This window comes from Lampetra fluviatilis, chromosome 23, assembly GCF_964198595.1.
Source record: "Lampetra fluviatilis chromosome 23, kcLamFluv1.1, whole genome shotgun sequence".
Classification (NCBI taxonomy): domain Eukaryota; kingdom Metazoa; phylum Chordata; class Hyperoartia; order Petromyzontiformes; family Petromyzontidae; genus Lampetra; species Lampetra fluviatilis.
Window position 1 is genome coordinate 4086637 of NC_136297.1, and position 9121 is coordinate 4095757.

General features: G+C 48.6%; 1 protein-coding gene across 3 annotated transcripts in view; it reads right to left on the bottom strand.

Annotated features, from left to right (window-relative positions):
• Positions 1-9121, bottom strand: part of LOC144940615 (translocating chain-associated membrane protein 1-like) — a 443732-nt gene that overhangs the window by 266175 nt on the left and 168436 nt on the right. The gene's annotated exons all lie outside the window — the stretch shown is intronic.

Consider the following 9121-nt stretch of genomic DNA (forward strand, 5'->3'; position numbering starts at 1 on the left):
CTGGGTTGTTCTTCGTGCTTTCGGAGTCCCTGACCCTCTGCTCACGATCATTAAGGACCTTCATGATGGTGAGCGGGCCCGGGTAAAACTACGTGGCCGGGAGTCGGAGCCTTTCCCTGTACACCTTGGGGTGCGACAGGGATGTCCTCTGGCTCCCACATTATTTAACATCTATTTCGACTGCGTAGTTCGTGAAGCCTTCAATAGCTGTACCGGGGGAATTTCCATTTGGTACAGATATAATGGGAGGCTGATCGACGCCCGGGTGCGATCAAGGGATGGCTCCCTATTGGTCAACCACGTTATGTATGCCGATGATTTGGTAATAGCTGCTCATTCAGAAGAGGAGTTGGAGACGCTGCTGCTGAGACTGGAGCATGCCACTAAGAGGTGGGGCCTTACCATCAGCCCCACCAAAACTAAGCACCTGCCTGGGTATTTTGTACCATCGGACACTCCACCCCCACAACTCCCAATTGGTGATGGGGCAGTTGTGGAGAGAGTGGAGAGTTTCCCATACCTGGGCAGTGTGCTTATGACCGGCTCCAGTTTATCAGCAGAGGTCTCACTCCGAATCAGTCGAGCGGCAATATCTTTTCATCGGTTGCGTAACGCTGTGTGGAAGCTACCTGGTCTGTCGCTCCGCACGAAGCTTCAGGTTTTCTCGGCCACGGTCATTCCCTCCCTTCTCTACGCTTGCGAAACGTGGACCCCCCTAGTGGAGCATCTTCGCCGGTTGGAAACATTTAGGCTGGCCTGCCTACGATCCATCCTGGGTTTAACCAGGCTGGATTGTGTGAGGAGCTCACAAGTCCTTGAAAGATCTGGGCAAAGTCCCATCAGTGAGCTCCTCCGGCAGGCAAGGCTGCGTTGGCTGGGTCATGTAGCCCGCATGCCCAGCCACCGCATGCCTAAACAGCTTTTGTTCGGCCGGATCGAGGGTGCTAAACGGGCGCGGCACGGGCTAGAGAAGAGATGGAGTGATGTGGTACAGGAGGATGTGGAGCTGAGTGGACTTGCCGATGACTGGTACCAGCGGTGTCAAGATCGGCCTCAGTGGAGGAGGCTCGTGAAGGACGCTACTGGGCAGTTGGAGGCAGTCGCCCTCCAACAACAACGGAGGGCGGAGGATCGACGCTCACAACAACGAGCGGAGCGCCGGGTGGCTAAAGCACAGCAAGTTGGTACAGTAGGGGGCACAGGTGGTGCATCAGCCAGTCATCTCGGTCATCTCGGTCAGTCGACCCGTGGCACCTGGGTCTGCCCCGTGACCTCCTGCCAGCGGGCGTTCGACACTTCACGTGGCCTCAAGGTGCACATGGCCTGGCACAAGCGTCGTGGTGACGTCACCGCCACTTAGTGGCGAATGGCGGTTGTTGTTGTTGTGTGTGTCTGTGTGTGTGTGTATGTGTGTGTGTGTATGTGTCTGTGTGTGTGTCTGTGTGTGTGTGTGTCTGTGTGTGTGTCTGTGTGTGTGTCTGTGTGTGTCTGTGTGTGTGTATGTGTCTGTGTGTGTGTATGTATCTGTGTGTGTCTGTGTGTGTGTGTCTGTGTGTGTGTATGTATCTGTTGGCCACCCACCCCCTCGTGTGCCGTGCCGGCCTTTATAGGTGCTCGCTAACAGCACTTGCCCCTACAGTCTGTTAAGGCTATACGGGGGATCTTTGTGTATGTATCTGTGTGTGTCTGTGTGTATGTGTGTGTGTCTGTGAGTGTATGTGTATATATGTGTGTGTGTGTATGTATCTGTGTGTGTGTCTGTGTGTGTATGTGTGTGTGTCTGTGTGTCTGTGTGTCTGTGAGTGTGTGTGTGTGTCTGTGTGTGTGTCTGTGAGTGTGTGTGCGCCTCTCTCTGGGTGTTCATATGCAACCCGGGGCGCGTCCTCGGGCTCGAGGGCGCTGCGCGTTCACACGGGGGGACCCCCCGGGGCAGCGCGCGGGGCTCACCTGGCGGGCTTTTGTCGCCCGCGCATTTGAATGTAGGTAGGGGCGTGCGTGTGAACTTGTGTGTGCGCGTGTGTGTGTAGTGTGTGTGTGTGCAGAGTGTGTGTGTATATAGAGGGTAAGTGTGTGTGCAGAGTGTGTGTGGTGTGTGTAGTGTGTGTGTAGTGTGTGTGTGTAGTGTGTGTGTAGTGTGTGTGTGTAGTGTGTGCAGTGTGTGTGTGTGTAGTGTGTGTGTGTAGTGTGTGTGGTGTGTGTAGTGTGTGTGGTGTGTGTAGTGTGTGTGCAGTGTGTGTGTGTAGTGTGCGTGTGCAGTGTGCGTGTGTGTGCAGAGAGTAAGTGCAGAATGTGTGTGTGCAGAGTATGTGTGTGTGTGCAGTGTGTGTGTGTGTGTGCAGTGTGTGTATGTAGTGTGTGTGAACTTCTGTGTGTGAGTGTGTGTGCAGTGTGTGTGCTTGTGCAGAGTGTGTGCAGTGTGTTTGTGTAGTGTGTGTGTGTAGTGTGTGCAATGTGTGTGTGTGCGTGTGTGTGCAGTGTGCGTGTGTGTGCAGAGTGTAAGTGCAGAATGTGTGTGTGCAGAGTGTGTGTGTGCGGAGTGTGTGTGTGCAGAGTGTGTGTGTGCAGAGTGTACGTGTGCAGAGAGTCTATGTTCATGGAGTGTGTGTGCGGGAAGTGTGTGTGCGTGCAGAGTACGTGCGTGTGTGCAGAGAGAGAGCGAGAGAGTGCGAGTGTGTGTATGTGTGTGCAGAGCGTGGTGTGTGTGTGCAATTATCGCTGTCTGAGTTGAGGAGAACACGTGTTCACACGCACGCCGAGGTCTCAATCACAATACGAATCGGTTACTTCATCAACGCACACAGGTCGGCTACGTACGGTGCGAAAGAAGTCCAACGTCCATACGTACAATTGCTTAGCGCGTCACGGGGGATGTGTTGAACAATCATCTGGCGTGTGCAGCGTGTAGCGATTTTCATTTGTATCCCATATCTCCGTGGTCTCTCCACCGATCCCGTGTCCCCGTGTGTTTCCCCTCGTCCTCTGTGACAAGCGCAGAGTGGCTCGTTATTACCTCCCTGCAACCCACGTGCTTCCAATCGATAACACTGGTCAACAACAACAAAAAAACTTTTCTGTTTTTTTAGTTTCACTACACATCTCACCGGGTACTTGATCTGAGGCTGAGTCGATCTAGGGGAGGCCCCGGGGCCGCTTCAGATAAAATCGTCATCCGGCGAGGCAGACAAGACAGCGGTGGCGAGGCGCGTCTGGGTTCTAATAGGCACTCGCAAACAGCACCTGGCGCTGTAGGAGCGTCGGCAAAGCTGTTCGTGGCAGCTCTTCCAACACAACAGCTGACGCTGCTGCTGCTGCTGCCGCTGCCGCTGCTGCTGCACCTCGCACGACTTGGGCCACGTTCTGTTGATGAAGTATGGCTGATAAAAAAATTAACCCGTAAAAACTAAGTTTTTCACTATAAATCCTTTATATGCGTGGCATCGGTTTTATTTTATTATTCATTTCTGTTTTTCTTGAGTAAGAGTTTCATTTTGATCACATTGGTATTTTAAATTAAATGTGAAAAAAAAAATCCGAAAAAGTGGAAAATTTTGGAAAAAATTTTTCACGAAAATTAATTGTCACGCACAACGAGTCTGTGTGCAAAATGTCAGCTCGATTGGATCACGGGAAGTGGGTTAAAAAACGACCGAAAGATTTGCACGGTCGTAAGCGCGCAAGCAAGCAAGCAAGTGAACTTAATATAAAGGATTTAAAAAAAAACAACCTCCCCCAACCCCACCATGATCGACACGGCGTGGAAGGACGCCTTCGTTCAGCAGTGTATTGACCATTGCATCCCACTGGGATTTTGGTACACGGCGTTGATATGCGGCGCTTTTCCCGCAAGACTTTGGCTGCTTATTCCTCGATTTTTCTGTTTGCGCGAAGTCGCTTTAAGATGCTTTCTTTTTCCGATTTAAAGCTTTCGTGACTGCAGGGATTCATCTTCTTGGTTCTTTCGGTAAAGTCACGTAGAAGGGAAATAATAAAAATAAAACATGATAAAATAATTCTCACGACGTTTCGGCAACAACGCAAGCAGCCACCTGAAGACGGCTGCTTGCGTTGTGGCCGAAACGTCGTGAGAATTATTTTATTATGTTTTATTTTTATTATTTTATTATTTTCCTTCTACGTGACTTTACCGAAAGAACCAAGAAGATGTTTTCTTGTTCGTGCGTTTTTTGTTTGTTGCGGTTGCACCAAATAATCGCTGGTCAACAACAAAAACATTTTTCTGGCCTGGACTTTTGCAGCTGTTCTAGACTAATTTCAGGGTGCTGATTCCAAATCTGATCTCAGATCTCATTTTTATGCTATCGGCATACCCCATTTTCATTGATTTTATCCGAAATTAACTCCGTCACTTACGATTGCAAGTTGTTGCGAGTCAGTGACTGCTTTAGTGTGAAAATACGGTGCTGTATTTTTAGGATAGTGTGTTTATAATATAATTTTATGTAAATATCCACATTTAATCTTTTTCTTCTGCACTTTTTATTGAAAATGCAATATTTGATATCTCAAAAACCTGATGTGATAGACCAAAACCGATGCCAGATTTGGAATCAGCACCCCAAAATTACATTAAACCCGTTGGAATACATTATGCCAGAAAAAGTGTGTTGACCAGTGTTATCTTACAATTCTCTCTTAATTGGTGACTCTCTTTGTCACACCCCTCCCCGGCCCCTTCATCCCCCCCTCCCAACTTGCCGGTCTCACCCGTGTTCCCGTGTTTGCCATCTCGTTAGTAATATTTCTTGACTTTTCTGTATTTATGATGCAGTGAACGAGGCCGGCGTCAAAGTAAGGCACGCGCGACGGTTTCCATCCAATCACAGACAGGTTTAAATTGTAAATAGGTCACACGTGACAGATTATATCCAATCACAGGCAGGTTTAAATTGTAAATAAGTCACACGTGACAGATTATATCCAATCACAGACAGGTTTAAATTGTAAATAAGTCACACGTGACAGATTATATCCAATCACAGACAGGTTTAAATTGTGAATAAGTCACACGTGACAGATTATATCCAATCACAGACAGGTTTAAATTGTGAATAAGTCACACGTGACAGATTATATCCAATCACAGACAGGTTTAAATTGTAAATAGGTCACACGTGACAGATTATATCCAATCACAGGCAGGTTTAAATTGTGAATAAGTCACACGTGACAGATTATATCCAATCACAGACAGGTTTAAATTGTGAATAAGTCACACGTGACAGATTATATCCAATCACAGACAGGTTTAGATTGTGAATAAGTCACACGTGACAGATTATATCCAATCACAGACAGGTTTAAATTGTGAATAAGTCACACGTGACAGATTATATCCAATCACAGACAGGTTTAAATTGTGAATAAGTCACACGTGACAGATTATATCCAATCACAGACAGGTTTAAATTGTGAATAAGTCACACGTGACAGATTGTATCCAATCACAGGCAGGTTTAAATTGTGAATAAGTCACACGTGACAGATTCCATCCAATCACAGACAGGTTTAAATTGTAAGCGAACCACACGTGATGAATTCTATCCAATCACTGAAGGGTATATTCAGGACACTCAGGATTCATAATCGGTAGTGTACAATTGTGTTGTACAACCCTCCTCCACCCAGGTGAAGCCCACTTAGCTGTGTAGCTTTTGTAGTAGCGACCTGACCACACACGATAGCGTGCGTGTGTTGTTAAACTCGCCAACACCTGGCACAGCCAATTCGTTACTCGTTGAGCACGAACTGGTTGTGCGTTGGAGATTTAAACCCACAACTTGTACATTTCAGTGCCACGACGTTTCACCGGTGGTTACAAACGGCATCATCAGTCGACATCCAGAGTTCAATGATGAGGCCTTTGGAACGCAACAAGGCTGAGTGATGGGTGTCTGAATGAGACACGTTCTTACAGCATATAATCTAATTACGGCCCAATTTCGATTTAAAGCTTTCGTGACTGCAGGGATTCATATTATTGGTTCTTTCGGTAAAGTCACGTAGAAGGGAAATAACACAGCAAGAAAAACAAATTTAATTAACATTATCTTGCTGTGGTTTTCACACCTGATGACGATTGCTTGTGTTGCAATCGAAACGTCGTGAGAATTTTATTTTTTATTATTTCCCTTCTAAACTTTACCGAAAGAACCAAGAATATAATTACGGCAGTTCGGAAAGAGTTTGGTGCGGCAGTCTGTCATGTTTTATGAAGCGTTAAAATGAACACATTCATTCTGATACGCGCCCTTCACTGGCCTCAAAGTTGGCGTGATGTGTCCTTTGTTGAGCTGAAGTTATCGGACGTTGTCTTTTGTGTTACGCTTACAAATATCCTTTAAATTTTGACTGCATCTGCCTTTTTGATTTCGCTCCGTCTCGTTCGGTCGTGTCGCCCTTTGCGGCTCAATGGGTTTTCAACTCCCGGGGAAATTAAGTTCGGATGCCGAATAAAATTGCGCTTCCAAGAACGGGGCTATTTTTTTGTTTAGTTTTGGGTGATTCCTGCGATATCTGGAAGTTTTATGATTTGAAGTCGCGTTTGCTATTACCATCGTTTTTATTTTATCCACTCTACAGTATTTATATCGCCTATTGCTCTAAGCATGTATTGTTGTTATTGTTTTACTGTACACATTTCAAAATATAGATGATTGCGATAAGTCAAAATCACCACCGTCATAATCACCATCATCATCACCAACATCACCATCACCACTGCCACCATCAGTTCCACCATTACTACCACCACCACCATCATCACTACCACCACCATCACCACCACCATCATCACCACCAACACCCGCAATTCGCCACTAAGTGATGACATCACCACGGCGCCGGTGCCAGGCTAGGTGCACTTTGAGGCCACGTGAAGTGTCGGAGGCTCGCTGACAGGAGGTCTCGAGACAATCCCAGGTGCCACGGGTTGGCTGACTGAGATGACCGGTAGATGCACCAGCTGTACAACTGTACCCACTGCTGTGCTGTACCCCCCTCCGCTCGTTGTTGCGAGCGTCGCTCCTCTGCCCTCCGTTGTTGCTGGAGGACGACAGCCTCCAATTGCCCAGTAGCAGCGTCCTTCATGAGCCTCCTTAACAGAGGCCTCTGGTACCAGTCGTCGGCAAGTCCACTTGGCTCCACATCCTCCCGTACCGCATCAGTTCATCTCTTCTCCAGCCCATGTCGTGCCCATTTAGCCCCCTTTATCCAGCCAAACAGAAGCTGCTTGGGCATGCGGTGGCTGGGCATGCGGACTACATCACCCAACCAATGCAGCCTTGCCTACCGGAGGAGCTCACTGATGGGAATCTTTCAGGGATTTGTGAGCTCCCCACACAATCCATCACCACCACCAGCAACCGGCATTCGCCACTAAGTGGTGGTGACGTCACAACAGTGCTTGTACCTGACTATGTGCATGTTAAGGCCACGTGAAGTGTCAAACGCCTGCTGGCAGGAGGTCACAGGATAGACCCAGGTGCCATGGGTCAACTGACTAAGATGATTGGCCAATGCACCACCTGTGCCCCCTAATGAGACAACTTGCTATGTTTTAGTCACCCGGCGCTCCGCTCATTGTTGTGAACATCGCTCCTGTGTCCTCCGCTATTGCTGAAGGGCGACTGCCTCCAACTGCCCAGTAGCAGCGTCCTTCAGGAGACCAGTTTTGGCACCGCTGGTACCAGTCACCTGCAAGTTCACTCAGGTTCACATCCGCCTCTACCACATCACTCCATCTCTTCTGTAGCCCGTGCCGCGCCCATTTAGCCCCCTAGATCCAGCCGAACAAAAGCTGTTTAGGCATGCGGTGGCTGGGCATGTGGGCTACATGACCCAGCCAACGCAGCCTTGCCTGCCGGAGGAGCTCACCGATGGGACTTTGTCCAGATCTTTCAAGGATTTGTGAGCATCTAATACAATCCCGGATGGTTAAATCAAGGAGGAATTTTAGGCAGGCCAGCCTCAATCTTTCTAACCGGCGACGATGTTCAATTAGGTGAGTCCACGTTTTGCAAGCATAGAGAAGGGAGGGCATGACCGTGGCCAAGAAGACCTGAAGCTTCGTGTGGAGCAACAGACTAGGTAACATCCACACAGCGTTACACAGCTGATGAAAAGATAATGCCGCTCGCTTGATTCAGCGTGAAACTTCTGCTGTAAAACCGGAGCCGGCCATGAGCACACTGGCGAGGTATGGGAAACTCTCCACTCTCTCCACAACTGCCCCATCACCAATTGGGATTGTGGTGTTTGATGGCACAAAAACCCAGGCAGGTGTATAGTTTTGGTGGGACTGATGGTAAGGCCCCAGCTCTTAGTGGCACGCTCCAGGTTCAGCAGCAGCACCTCCAACTCCTCCTCTGAGTGAGCAACAATAACATGGTTGACCAATTGGGAGCCATCCCTTGACTGCACCCGGGCATCGATCAGCCTCCCACTGTATCTGCATCAGATGAAAATTCCTCTGGTACAGCCATCAAAGGCTTCACCAACCACGTGGTTAAAACAAATGTGAAATAATGTGGGAGCCAGAGGACATCCCTATCAAACACCCAAAGGTGAACAGGGAATTGCTCTGACTCCCAGCCACGTAGTTTTACCCGGGCCTGCCCACCATCATGAAGGTCCTTAATAATTGTGAGAAGAGAGTTAGTGACCCCGAATGCACGAAGAACAACCCAGAGCCCAGGGCTACTGATGGTATCATAGGCCTTTACCATCACCACTACCACCACCACCGCCACCAGCATCATCGCCGCCCCTTTTAGCCGTGACTGTGTCCTGCCCGCTGCACGTCTCGTAGCTGCACCCACGTCCTCTGTCCACCAAGCCCACTTGCCTTTTCTTGACACTTTGAATGACATCGTTAGAAACCTGCATGCGTGCGTTCTCTAATTCCACGTGTCGTTCATCTTCCTCCTGTCCCGTCGATTTAATTACATGCAGGCATGGAGACACCTTGAGGGTAGCTTGACCTTCATACAAGCAGCGGAATTGACCACGGCAGCTGCTGCTGCTGATGATTATGATGATAAAGTTAGCGATTTGTCCCAACTTTTTCGATGTAACCCCAGGGATCGATGTGTTGTGCCCCGCA